Below are 14,987 nucleotides of genomic sequence, written 5' to 3'. Positions count from 1 at the left end.
TTTCCATTTGTTCCCATCCATGAATAGACCCTGTTGGTAATGTGGTGTACCAAGAGAATGTCGGTCCTGTTAATTATCCAGGGAATAAGTGTAGGTGCAAGATGTCAAAGTTCATGTCCATGCTCAACCCACTACACTGAAAGGTGAAGCATGCCACATGCTCCATAGTGGATTGCCCCTCTTCTCCTGAAAACAAGGTGAAATCAGGGACCCTGAAGTTATGTGGTAAAGGATATAGTTGATCGTACTGCCGCGTGTATGGTTTTTGGAATATGGTACACCTTCCTAATAATAACTGGTCCATAAATTTCTTGCACGATAATTTTTATCCATTGGGCTTCTCCTAAGTTGTTGATAGGCTCCATACATGTGTGCATCGCTTGTTATGGATGGAAACTATTTCCTCTCCCATTTCCCCCCATGTGAAGAACATAGCTCTCTTTGTAATATTTGGCATGATTATTAGGTTCGACATAAGACCTAAAATGTTGTTGAGGTGGTGGGACTAGAACGTGTTCTGGGCTAATCCTATCACCGCGCTCATTGAACCTGAGATTCTCCTCTCGAGCTTGTGGCGAGACGTACCTTTCACCGGTACCTGAGGCCGATGTTCCTTTTCCATTGTCTATCGGTCCTTGGGATGTTGACTTCTGGGAAAAGAGCTCGACACATTTTTCTGAGATTTTGCTGATTAAGTTGATGATTCTCTCTTCGAGGGCTGGAACTTTGTTGGAATTCACTACAGCCTCGTTGTTAGCTTGAAGCATAGCCTCGTTGCTAGCTCTAAGTGAATTGCAGATAGCCTCATGATTATCCTTCTTGGTTTTTAGGAACTCATTTAGGAATTGGTTCATATTTCTCTCGATTCTTGCAAAAGCTGCAGTCATATCGGTAGGGCCGATCCTTGAGGTGGTCGTTGGTTTGTGCCTTCGATATTGCTCACAATCTCGACCATAAAGCCTTCGAGTACTCCGGGTTCATTGTTCTGACTCGGCTCTGATTTTTACTTTCCTCTCACTCGGAAGGAACTAGGTCTTTCCTTATGTTTTTCTTTGGAGGCGTTCTCCGTGAGTATTGATAAGTAAAAATGATTAAATTGAATTAGTAATTAATTGAAATTAAGTAAGAAAGTGAATAAATAAATACTTGATAAAGCAAAGAATAAACATAAAGCTTAATTGAAAATGTTAAAGTTTGGTTCTATTAGCATGCAACTCTTAACTATAAACAACTGAGTGTGAAAAAAAATATGGGTGATAGGTATTTAAGTTTTTAGCAAAGCCTAAGAAAAAATATATAGTTGGTCTCACTGGACGTGCTAAAAATTGTTAACGTTATCTAATAACTTTTGGTAATGTGAAGTGTGGAAAAAACAATAAATGTGAAATACTAAGTGCTAGGGAAAATTTAATGGATGTGAAAAACGGACCTAGATGTAATTTTTGAGTAGCCTAAAAAAACAAAATGTCCCACTGGGTGTGCCAAAAATTGTTAGCGGTATTTTACGAATAATGCTAATTTTCAACCTTGTCATGTGTGGTTAAGATACGGGTGTGCCATAGAAATTATTTCTCAACCAAAACTTGAAATCTAACGAAGCGATTGGCGAGGGACGCAAGGATTGAAAAATTCGCTCTTGGACCTCTAGCGCTGTTATAAAAACTTTGCTAGGTGATTTAATTTAATTTGAGGCTATAGCGAATAAATTAAAAATGAGTAAAATAAAGGAAATAAAAGTGCGAGATTGACACGAGATTTAGCAAAAATGAGTATTTATTGATATATATGTAAGTCAGAATACATATGTTCGAAGTAATTAATAAAATAGTTATAATTGAAATATTTCTATATTAACATATAGTTAAATCAATCGAATTGAGAAAAACAAATCAATACATATGAATTGAAATGTAATAATAATAAAACAAAATTCAATGACAAACTCGAAGCCACAATAGCTATCTCGATGAGGCGTTGAATTCGATGTCAGCTTAAGATCCACGAGCACCGCGGTCGGTTGGCAATGATGGAATTGATCTAGCAAATTTTTGATCATAATAGACAAGTATGGGGCAGATTTGACCTCGATTTTGGAGGACTAATGTGAGAGCTTATGAACAGGAATTGAGTAAAGTAAAACGCTAAAATTAAGTTTAGGGAGTCAAGAATGAGCTCATATAAAAATCTGGGATAGGAACGAACTATAGATGCTCGAAAACGTACAAATGAAAAACGGGGCAGATTGTGATAAAAAGTTGGAAACAGAAATTGTAAAAAGATTTGAAGTGTAAAGATTGACTTGTAAACTGAGTTTCTGGACATGGAATTGAGCAAAACGAAAGGCTAAATTTAACTTCAAGAAGTCGGAAACAAATGTTTAGAAGGAATCGAAAGCAAAAACGGACTTTAAACGGTCTGAAGCGGGTTTGGAAAATTACTTGATAGATTATGCTAAAAGCTGGAAAAAAATAATTGAAATGTGATTCTAGCTAATGAATTGATGATTTTAGGCTTAGGAGTGATAAATTAAATGGAAAGAACTTGAAAATGAGATACTAAGGAATTGAATTGAAGCTAAAACAAGCTAGAAAAGGACATTGGAACTAGGAATTAAGAATAACAAAACTAAGAACTAAAAATTAAGCATTGGAACTTAAGAACTTGGAAGAAAACTTTGAGAGGTTTTTTGATGTTTTGAATGAGTGATTTATAATAAAAAAAATTGAGATATATTTATAGCATTTTGGTGAGGGTAACTTGAGGTAACTAGTCACCCCACTACCCTTATTTTTCTCTCAGATTTTGTTCATAAACTGACACCTCACTTAACTTCCCTAACCTCCATAACTTCCCCAACTTCCTTCTAACTTCCCTCAACTTCCATGCGACCTCATCCAACTAATTTGTGGTTAGAAATAGTTTAAGGCTAGGCATAGATGTGAAAAGGGGGTTAGGCTTCGCGTGTCAGCTTTTGGTTCCGTTCGGTGTGCATTGGAGAATCCGGACGTATTGAACCGAACCCCTGAAAAATAATTCCAGTAGCAGGTCTTGGCGAGATGTGTATAGGTCTCACCGAGACCTACACAATATTTTGTTTCTTTTATTTATTTTTTATTATCAAAATTTTACTCTAAAAATTAACCATATGCTTTTTATTTACATAAAAATAAAATTTATTTATTTGGATCAACAACTTCTAATCTTTTATTTTTGGTCTCATTAAGACCACGATGACAAAAAAAAAAATTGAACATAAAACTCGATTATTTCATATGCGTTCAAAATTTATATTTTTTTCACAGTTTAAAAGTAGTTTTTGATACGTGTAGTATGGTTATATGGAAATTGTACTTTTTTTTATTCAAACGGTAAAAAAAATATAATTTGTAGCACAAATGAAATGAATAAGGTATTATTAACTGGGTTTGATGTTCATAACTAACTAATTTGGTAAGCAAAACTTAATGCGACAATCAGAGGTTTAATGTGTCTACATAAAAGATCAATGACTTTAATGAACTAAAAAATTAAAGATCAGAGCCTCAGAATGGGATGGTACTTGCCTAAAAAAGACACAAATATTTAGTAGGACGAGCAAATTTAGCTAATGAGAAATACTAGTTAAATTAGGGGTGGGCAAAAAAACCGATCAAACCGATAACCGAACCGAAAACCGATAATCCGAACCGGAAAAAACAGTTAACCGAACCGATGGTTTTTTTAATGGTTAAAAAAATAGGTAGGTTTCGGTTTCGGTTTAGGGTTAGAGTGTTCAAAAACCGCGGTTAACGGTTAACCGAACCATTTAATAAATATAAATTTTTAAAAAAATATATAGGTCATTTGACGACAAAGGCAAGGAAAATATATATATAAATACATAGATTATACTGCTTAATATAAATACATAGATTATAATATAGATTAATATAAATATATAACATAGATTATGCTGCTTTATGTTGTAATAAGTACTTTGACGAAATATTATTTACATTTCTTTATGTTTTGAATGTAAACTTGATGGATTGTTTTTTAGTTCGGTATTTATGTTTGAATTCTAAACTTTTATATGAATTCGTTTCGTTTGAATTTTTGAAATTATGTGTATTTTAATATTGTTTAAAATTTTAGGTTTGGGTAAAAATTTAACCGTTGATTTTTGGTTAACTAGTGAGAATTGGTTCAAAACCGTTAACCGAAAAACCTAACCGAAATTAATGGTTAACCGGTTGATGGTTAACCGATTGATATGGATCGGTTTCGGTTTGAATGGTTAAAAACCCGTTGATAACGGTTCGGTTAATTTTTTTGCCTAATGGACCGGTTAACCGAACTGTGCCCACCCCTAAGTTAAATACTTTAAAGAGGTGTGTAGGGTATTTGACTCTCTCTAGATAGCTAACTAAACAGAGAAGAAGATGGACCCAAAACTAAGTGAGGCATCACAAATATTTGAAAAGATTCGAAAAGTCATTACTAAGGGGGCGTTTGGTTTGGGGTCTTTAGGAATGGGAATGGGAATGAGAGGATTTCATTCCCTTTGTTCTTGTTTGTTTACAAAAAAAAATACATTCCCTTTACCCACTTTAGGTTAAGTCATTACCCCATTTTAGGTTAAACCATTACCCCATGCCCTCTAGGGAATTGGATTCCCTTTACCCATTCCTTTTCCTAAACATATCCAAACAGATAGGGAAATTAATGGTTATTCCTTTCCTTTAGTTTTCCTTTCTTGATTCCGTTTCCCTTACCCCTTGTGAACCAAACGCCCCCTAATTGAATTCGGTAATGATTACACATGAATAAGGCGAGGGAGAATCTGCAATATCTTGGGTTCTATTTTTACGTTGAGGAATATCAATTCGGGATATGAAGTTTGTTGAAACACCTTTCCATATAATTTTGATTTGACAAAATTGTTTAAGTATAATTGAAATACATATTCTAAACACACTAAGTTTAAATGCTTTGATTTATTATACTAACGTGTTTGTTCAATGTTGAGTTAAAACTGTTTATAAGACACAAGAATTAAAAGGCCCAAGCCCAATACAAGTATTAAAGCCCAAGTCAAACAACTCAGTACAACTCGGCCCGCGTTTGTCAAAACGTTGCCGTTTTGGACAAAATGCAACTCAGCAACAGAAGGATCTAGAAGACCTTCGGGAACAACTTCAAGATGAAGCTGCTGAGTAGATTCGACAAACGTACAAAGACAGCAGCTGGCTAAGGAAAACTTCCAGACAAAGTATTTCCTCTTTGGGTAAAGATCAGACGACACAGTATGTTGTCCAATTGACTTTACCATAAAAGGAGAGACAGTCTGCTGAGCTGACCGAGGACAGAAGATACACAAATCTGATTGGCCGAGAGCTCTGAGCAAGTCAGGATGACAACGACAGGAAGCCGTTTCCCTCCAACGGTTATTTCGAAATTCGAAATGACCGATGCCCAGACGTCTCTATAAATAGGGCCATCAGAAGCTTCACTCCATACAGAACTTGATCAAGCCATTACGCTGACCAAATTTCTACACAAGTTCTGCAAGAAAGAAGCAAAGCAAATCTTACACTACAATTCATACATTTGTGTAAAAGTCTAGAGTGATTATTTCAATCGTCTAAAGTGTCTTAGCAAATCATTGTATAGGACAAAACACTTATCATTTCTAGAAGATAGAAAGGAGAGGCTGAGTACTCGGTTATAGTACTCAGCGTGAGATTAGGATTGAGTAGATGTATAGAGGAAGGTACTCTTGTTATACTCAGTTGCTAAGATTGTAAAGGGTTTGAGGCTCTACCTTTAAAGAGCTCAGTAGAGGATTCGAAATCTCGGAACGTGTTCCGGGGACAGGACGTAAGCTTAGAAGAAGCCGAACCTGGATAAATCTGCTGAGTAAAGTATTCTTACATTTAACTCCTTATATATATTGCTTGCTTAAAATAACCAAAAACTGACCAAGTAAAGAGGTCAAGTTGAGTTGTGCGCGTTAAACGTCTGAGCTCAGGAATAGACTCTAAGTGCTATCTCCTGACTTAAGCTACGAAACTGACCTAGTCACCAGTTGACTAAGCCAGTATCTTGTTGTTTACTCAGCGTCGCTGTTAAAACCTTTTTCCTTAGAAAAAGAAGTCTGCCCTAATTGCAAAAAGTTTAAATAGTTCCTAACCCCCCCCCCTCCCTCTTGGAACTATACTTGCAACCCTACAAGGGACCAACAAGTGGTATCAGAGCTTAAAAGCTCACTGTAAAAGGTCTAACAACCTTGAGCTGATCCCTACCATGGGCGAAAACAGCACTCGGTTTCTCCCTGGAAACCAAACAACTCAGATATTGCCTGAGGGGCTGTCCATTACTAGGCCTGCCCTATTCTTCGGGTCAAACTATACCTTCTAGAAGAATAGGATAAAAAAATTCATTCAGGCTACAAACATGAGTGCCTGGCTATCTATAGTCCAAGGCCCATTTGTACATGTCGAAGTTGTGGCTGGCCAAACAGTTGTAAAAGCTGAGGCCAAATGGACAAATGATGATCTTAAGAAGCTCCAAAACCATGCTTCGTCTATCAATATGCTTCACTGTGCGCTCGATGCTGCAGAATATAATAAAATCTCAGGTTGTGAGTCGGCACAAGAGATCTGGAAAAAGCTGGAAGTCACCTACGAGGGAACCAATAAAGTAAAGGAGTCCAAGGTGAATCAGCAGATGAGACTGTACGAGCTGCTCGAGATGAACAATGATGAGGGCATTTCAGACATGAATGCAAGGTTTACCAACATCATTAATGAGCTCAAGAGACTTGGGAAAATCTTCACTGAGGAAGAACAAGTCAAAAAGATACTCATGAGTCTTCCTAAAGACTAGCAAGCAAAGAAGACAGCAGTTGAGGAAGCTCAGGATTTAACCACCTACAAATATGACGAACTCATCGGCTCGTTTCTGACCCATGAGATATCTATGAAGAACTTCGAGGTGAAGGAAAAATCTGAAGACAAGAAGCAGAAATCCCTTGTCATGAAAGCTGACTCTACTGACGGGAGCTCAACTGATGATGAGGAGATGGCTATGTTCACAAGGAAGATGAAAAGGCTATTCAGAAAAAATGACAAATACTCTAAGAAGCCTTACAGAAAGTTTGATAAGTATAAAGCTGACTCAAGCGACAGCAAATACAAAAAGGACAGCTCAAAGCCCATTACATGCTTTGAGTGCCATCAAACTGGCCATATTAAGTCAAGCTACCCCACACTGGGGAAAGACAAGAAGAGCGGCAAAAAGGCAATGGTGGCTACATGGAGCGACAGTGATGAGTCTTCATCTACAGAAACTGAGGCCACCGAGTCAGCGAAGATATGCTTCATGGCTGACGAACTTGCTGAGCCGTGCGTCTCTGAGCATGCTGACCTATCCATCGCATCAGATGATGAAGAGCAATCAAATGAGGTAATTACTCTTCCCCAGCTCAGAAACGATATGGTTAATGCCCTGAGTGATCTCTACACACTTGTCAAGAAGTGTAATAAGAAAGTTAGAGCACTCAGCAGGCGCTGTGACGAAGTGGAAGAGGTCAAACTGAGTGACCTCAGATTCCTTCTTCAGGACAATTCAACTCTGCATGATAACATGAAGATCATACATGAGTCTGTTTCTGAAGTCCAATCAGTTTCATTGAAACTGAGAAAGGACGTCACAACTATCCAGAACCAACTAAAGGTTCCAAATAAAAGAAACATTCCTCTGAGAACTCAGTACCAAAGTACTAAGCAGCGATGGAATCCCCAGCGAAAAGTCCAGTGTGACTTTTGTGGGAAGAAAGGACACACCACTAAGGTGTGCTGGCACGCTCAGCACTGGGGTGCTGACAAGTCAGTGAAATATCCTAAACAGAAGGTCAGTTGTGACTTCTGTGGAAAGTATGGCCATACTGTCCATGTATGCCGCCATAAAATAAAATATGATGCTTTACCTGTTGCACCTAACAAGCAAGGGCCCAAAAAGAATTGGGTACCTAAAAGTAACTAGTTACAATGCAGGTAAGCCTGAGATGTGCTGAGAAGTCAAAGATGTGGTATATTGACAGTGCATGCTTAAGGCATATGACGGGTGATGAAACTCAGTTCATCACGTTTGAGCGTAAACGAGGAGGGAGCGTAAGTTTTGGAGACAACAAGAAGGGTAAGATAGTAGGGTCAGGAACCATCGGAGGTAATCCTACTATTGAATCTGTCTCCCTAGTCAGCGGACTCAAATATAACTTACTCAGCGTAGCTCAGCTATGTGACAATGGGAGAAAAGTTATATTTGATGCTACTGGATGTAAAATATACGAGGGTAAAAGAAATGAGTTAATCTTAACTGCCCCTCGCATAGATAATGTCTTTATGCTAGACTTAGAGAAAAAGTTTTCAAAAACTGTGTGCTTAGTATCAAAGGAAGAGAATTCCTGGCTATGGCACAGGAGACTTGGTCATGTAAGCATGAACCTCCTGGCCAAACTAGCAAGAAAGCAATTGGTTAAGGGACTGCCTGAACTTAAATTTGAAAAAGATCAATTATGCCACGCTTGCCAAGCTAGAAAACAAACCAAACAATCTTTTCACAGCAAAAATATTGTCTCAACTAAGCGTCCGTTAGAGTTACTACACTTGGATCTCTTTGGTCCAGTCCAGCCGCTGAGTCTGGGTGGAAGAAGATTTTCCTTGGTCATTGTAGATGACTTCTCTCGATATACGTGGGTCATCTTGCTGACCAGCAAGGATGAAACCTTTGAGACATTTTCAAATTTGGTTAGAAAAATTGAAAATGAAAAAGACCTAAAATTAGCTCACATCCGTAGTGATAATGGTGGAGAATTCAAAAACCAAAAGTTTGTTGAATTCTGTGAAGCCAGCGGCATTGACCATAATTTTTCTGCTCCTAGAACACCTCAGCAAAATGGGGTTGTAGAAAGGAAGAACAGAACTCTGGTTGAAATAGCCAGGACAATGCTGGATGAGCATAGGCTTCCAAAGTATTTTTGGGGAGAGGCTGTTAACACAGCATGCTATATTCTTAATAGGGCTCTATTTAGACCTATATTAAAGAAAACCCCCTATGAACTTTGGAAAGGACGAAAGCCCAATATTGGATACTTTCGTGCCTTTGGCTGTAGATGTTTTATTTTAAATACCAAAGATGGCTTAGCAAAGTTTGATTCAAAAGCTGATGAGGCTATCTTTTTGGGCTACTCAACAAACAGCAAAGCATACAGAGTTTTTAATAAGCGAACTCAAGTTTTAGAAGAGTCAGTACATGTAGAGTTCGACGAAACTAACCCTGCAGGTAGATACCAGCCGCTGACCGAAGATGATCCACACTCAGTAACCACCGCTGACCAAGAACCAGCTACTGAGTCATTCACGAAAAGGCTGACCAAGAGTAAGAGTGAACCTAAGATTACTTTTACTGACCCATCTACTTCTGCAGAGATTGTTGAAACACAGACAGCACAAGACATGAATCTACCTAAAGAGATAAGGATCCCAAGAGGGCACTCAGAAAGTGCAATCATTGATTCTGCTGGGAATACCCTGATGACGAGGAATCAACTCAGGAAGTACCTCAGCAATGTTGCTTTCGTCTCAGTTCAAGAACCGAAGAATTTCGCTGAAGCTGAGTACGATGAATTCTGGATGAACGCAATGCAAGAGGAGCTCGATCAATTCAGAAGAAACGATGTATGGGAGCTAGTGCCTCATCCAAAGAGTCAAAAGACCATTGGAACAAGATGGGTCTTCAGGAACAAGATGGATGAACAAGGAAATGTAGTCAGGAACAAAGCAAGGCTTGTAGCTCAGGGCTACAGTCAGCAAGAAGGTATTGACTACGGTGAGACCTTTGCCCCAGTGGCAAGGCTAGAGGCAATTAGAATTCTATGTGCATATGCATCTTACATGAACTTTAAATTATTCCAAATGGATGTCAAAAGTGCATTTCTTAATGGAGTTATAAACGAGGAGGTTTATGTTAATCAACCTCCAGGTTTTGAGGACCATAAATTCCCTAACCACGTTTATAAACTCAAAAAGGCTCTGTACGGCCTCAAGCAAGCACCACGTGCTTGGTATGAGAGGCTGACCAGTTTCCTGCTGACTAGAAATTACGTCAGGGGCAAAGCTGATACAACCTTATTCATTAAGAGAAAGGGTAAAGATACCCTGCTGGCCCAAATTTATGTTGATGATATAATATTTGGTGCAACTAACAAATCAATGTGCAAGGAGTTTAGCAAACAAATGCAGACTGAGTTTGAAATGTCCATAATGGGAGAACTCAACTTCTTCCTCGGTCTTCAAATTAAACAAGGAAAGAATGGCATCTTCATCAGTCAAGCCAAATATGCCAAGGAGATATTAAAGAAATATGATTTGGAAAATTGCAAGCCAATATCCACTCCTATGGGCACTGACACTGTCCTCTGCGCTGACGAGAATGGTAAGTCAGTAGACAGCAAATTATATCGAGGTATGATAGGCTCTCTACTTTACTTAACAGCCAGTAGACCGGACATTCAGTTTTCAGTATGCTACTGTGCTAGATATCAATCTAACCCTAAGGAATCTCATTACATTGCTGTAAAAAGAATCCTTAGATATTTGCAAAGCTCAGTGAACGCAGGTTTATGGTATCCCAATACTCATGATTTTACACTCATCGGATACACTGACGCTGACTATGGACGGGATAAGCTGGAACGTAAAAGCACCTCTGGAGGATGTCACTTCTTAGGAAGCTGTCTGGTATCCTGGTTCAGCAAAAAGCAGGCGTCAGTAGCCTTGTCTACCACTGAAGCTGAGTACATTACTGCTGGTCATTGTGTTGCTCAAGTCCTATGGATTAAGCAACAGCTTGAAGACTATGGTGTTCAAACGAAGATAATTGAAGTCAAATGTGACAACAAAAGTGCAATTGATCTTTCAAAGAACCCAATTCAACACAGCAGAATGAAGCATGTCAGCATTAGACATCACTTCATTAGAGACCATGTACTCAAAGGTGAGCTCAAGCTGACCTTTGTCCCAACGGACGAGCAGCTTGCGGATATCTTCACGAAGCCACTGGCCCGTGAGCAGTTCAGCATACTGAGAGAAGCTATTGGTATGTTTAATCCTCTTCAGTAAATTTCTGAACTAAATGAATATGCATGCTGAGTGAATTACTATGCTGAATGATTGTTTTTGCTGTGTACTCATTTAAACAGCAAATATTGAGTAAACTTGCACACTGAGTAAGTTAGTTTAAACTTAAACTTAGAAATCATCCCATTATGCAATACTGACCACTCAGAATATCAAACGATTAGTATTCTAAACGCTGAGTGTTATATCCGTTACAATCATTGCAAAAGCACGCGTATAGCCACCTAGGATGACGTACGCGCCAAATGTGTCATAAATGCCAGGATTATTGTCGGTTCACAATCCCGAGGCAAAACTGACACATGGATTCGATAAGATCCATTTCTCACCTCTATAAATAATAGGTAATTCCCCATTTTTATTCTTTACGCTTATCGAATACTCTGGCAAAGAAATTCTTTCTCTCTAAAATCCCTCTAAGCTTTCCCATCCTCAACAATGACTAAGGTTTCCTACAACATCTCCGGTGCTGGCCACTCTAAGCCCAGCTCCGATGACACTTCCAGGCAAACCTCTGTGCCGGAACCTACCAAAGTCACCTCGCCGAGCAAAGGACAAGCTGGCCAAACCTCTGGTCAGGGAAAGCCTGTAAAAGTCAGGACCTACTCTAAGGTCTTTGAGAACGTCCGCGAATGGAAAGTTGAGCCCTCAAGATGGGTATCAGAAAACTTCGTACAAAACGAACAACCCTTCTGCGAGTGGATTTCACAAAATGGCTGGACGGAGCTGTTTTCGGTTAGGGATGACACCTACCCTGACCTGGTAAGGGAGTTTTACCACAACCTCCGCGTTGCAAATGACAACACTGACTATCTGTGTACAGTGGTGAAAAAGAAAACCATCTTCATCAACCCTCTCTACTTAGGCAATCTGTTAAAATTAAAAACTGAGGGAGCAAGGCTGAGGAGATCTGGAGATCAGGATGGCACTGGGTATGCACACAACTTCTGCAAACCTGAGGGCCACTCAGGAGAAGTCTCAACTTCATCTATGGGTCAGCACCAGAAGATGGCTCATTACTTGCTGACCTACTTCATCTACCCGAAGATCAACTGCACTACATCAGCAACTAACTTCGAGCAATGCTTTATATGGCATATGCTGACGTACACTCCAATCAATATGCCAGTTTTACTCGTCGCTGGCTTCCTACGCAGCTCTGGTACGTTGAGGCTAGGATCACTCATCACCAGAATCCTACTTGACCACAAGGTTGATCTCGAAGGTGAGGAGAAGACTCGAGGATCTGAGATCACAGCGGCCTCGCTGAGAGCTCTAAAATTCGGACAGCCTTTGAAGAAAGGTAAAGCTGCTGCTGCTGCTGGACAAGCTGAGGGAACTGCTGAGCCAAAGAAAGGGAGAAGGACTAAGGCCCCAGCTTCCCGCAAAAGAAAAACTGATGAGACTCCTTCCAAAAATGTTGAGTCTCCAGCAAAAAGACAGAAGTCAGCTGGTAAGTCAGCTGAGAAACGAAGCAGGCAAGGTGAGCCTGGAACTGAGGAAACTGCTGAGCAACCTCAGAAAAAGCAGAAGCCTTCTACACTGACTCCCCTTAACGCCATACCTACAGACTTTGTTGTACCGGGTGACTCTCACTTCACCCAATGTCAAGGTACAATAGCTGAGTCTGAAGAACATGAGGTACAACTGGATGATCATTTCATCTCTCAAGTAGAGGAATAGCTCGATGGTGACAGTACAGAAGAAGAAGAAGAAGAGGCCAGCGGTCAGGATGACGCTGAGGACTCTGAGGAGACTGCCAGTGAACATGAGACTGAGCAGGCCAATGCTGGGTTTGCTGCTGGAGATGAGCAAGTACTTGATCAACACAATGTTGATCCAGTCCAAGAACAAGCTGACCAGCCTCATGATGAGCAACACGAATCTTCCCCCTCTCACTCAGGAGATCCTAGTCAAACTGTCACTCCACCTCGTAGAAGAAGAAAGTTGGTTAAGGCCAGTGAGAAGCCTGTCAGTGAAGATTTTGTGCCACCACCAACTCTTCCTGACTTTGTCATTTCAAAGACAACCAAGGACCCCTCCTCAGTAAAGCTCAAATTTTTCAAACGCCAACCTACCTCTACTGCATCGGCGTCATTAGAAAAGCCAGCCTCTGTTTCTTCTCAACAGGAACATGCCGACCAAAATGCTTCCGCCACCTCAACCAGTCAGGTTGAGCCGATTACTGTGAATGTTATTTCTTCAAGCATGGTGCTGACTCCACACACTTCTGCCGTCAGCACAGACAGTATTCGGATTACCACTTCTCCAACTCAACTCTCTGCCGATCAATCAACTATACCTAAAACTCAAGTGCAGATTGAAAATGCTATTCCAGTCACTGACCAGGTCACTCCTTTCACTCCTCTTTCTTCCGGTCACACTGATGTCCCTGAAGGCTCTCAAAGCTATCTGAATGCCACTGAGTCCGGCAAAAAGATCATTGACTCAGTTCAAGCATTGATCAGAGACCTTCAACAGTCCACTCCTCCTGTTGCTGGGTCTTCAACTTTTGAGAATACTCAGCTTTCCCAGGTCACTCAACTTCTCAACGAAGTTAAGGGACTCAAGGACTTGATGAATGTAATCATTACCTTCCAAGCACAGCAAGCTAAGTAGGATTCAATCGCCAAACTGGCTGAGATCCAGCTGACAACCGTGCAACACTTGAACTCTTTACACCAACAAGTTCAGAACTTGTCAGCTGTGCATCCCGACTATGCCACTTCATCTGAAATCAAGATGCTCTTTGCTCAGCTTCACACCGAGCAACTCAAGACCAACGAGCAAATGGTTTCTTACAATCAGTGCTCAGTAGAGCAAATTGGTGAGGCTATTCGCTTGCTGAATCTGAATAAGCAAGAGATGGATACTGACACAATGAAACTGAATGAGATGCAGTCTATCATACAACAAACCTTCAACCACATTCGTCATAACAATATTCAACGTCAGTATTACGACACAGCCCTTTTAAAGACCTTTCACCAAATCTTTGCTGGTCTTACTGAAGCTCTCATCTGGCAAGGCAAAGCTCAAGCGTTTAGCGTAAACATGCTCAGTGCTGCTGAACTCAACGTACCCGAAGAGGTATCAGCTGATGGAGTTGCAATTTTTGACGATGTCAACGAAAGCGCTGAGAAACTTAAGGAGCTGTCTAAAGAACTGACTCGAGCTGTCTTAACTGATGCTTTTAGACTTCCTCCTCCTGATGCTGACAAAACGGGGGAGAAAGAACAAGCAGCTAGAGCTCAATGAGCGAAGTCAGTCTCAACACAAGAAAAAGAAATAGATAGGCTAGCTCAGTATAGACTAAGTCAGATGTAATCTATATGCCTTATCTATAAGTTTTGTTGTGTAAACACTGACTACTATCTATATATCATATCTGCATCTTTTATTCCTATTCCTGAGTTATGATATATGTTAATATATGTTACTGTGTACTGAGTCATTACGTATCTTCAATTAAATCAGCTATGTTTTATACTTATAAATCTTATTGACTGAATCAAATGCTGATAACATGTTTGACATTGACTTATGTGCTTATAAAACATTGTCTGTTAAGAACTCATTGAACAACAAATTACTCAGCGCACTCTATATGATTAAACCTTCCGCTTAATACTGAGTAAATAGAATATGTTTAATAAGCTGACCTATATCTGAAAAAACTGACCTTAGACTTACTCGAATTAAACCTTTAAATGTTTAGAGTAAAACTAAGTCAGTAGCTCAACCCTTACGGGGGAGTTTGCTAAGTTAAAATAGGTCAACTATCATGGGGAGCTCAATACTGAGTTC

Source organism: Euphorbia lathyris, chromosome 5, assembly GCF_963576675.1.
Source record: "Euphorbia lathyris chromosome 5, ddEupLath1.1, whole genome shotgun sequence".
Taxonomy (NCBI): domain Eukaryota; kingdom Viridiplantae; phylum Streptophyta; class Magnoliopsida; order Malpighiales; family Euphorbiaceae; genus Euphorbia; species Euphorbia lathyris.
This window is presented reverse-complemented; position numbering follows the sequence as displayed.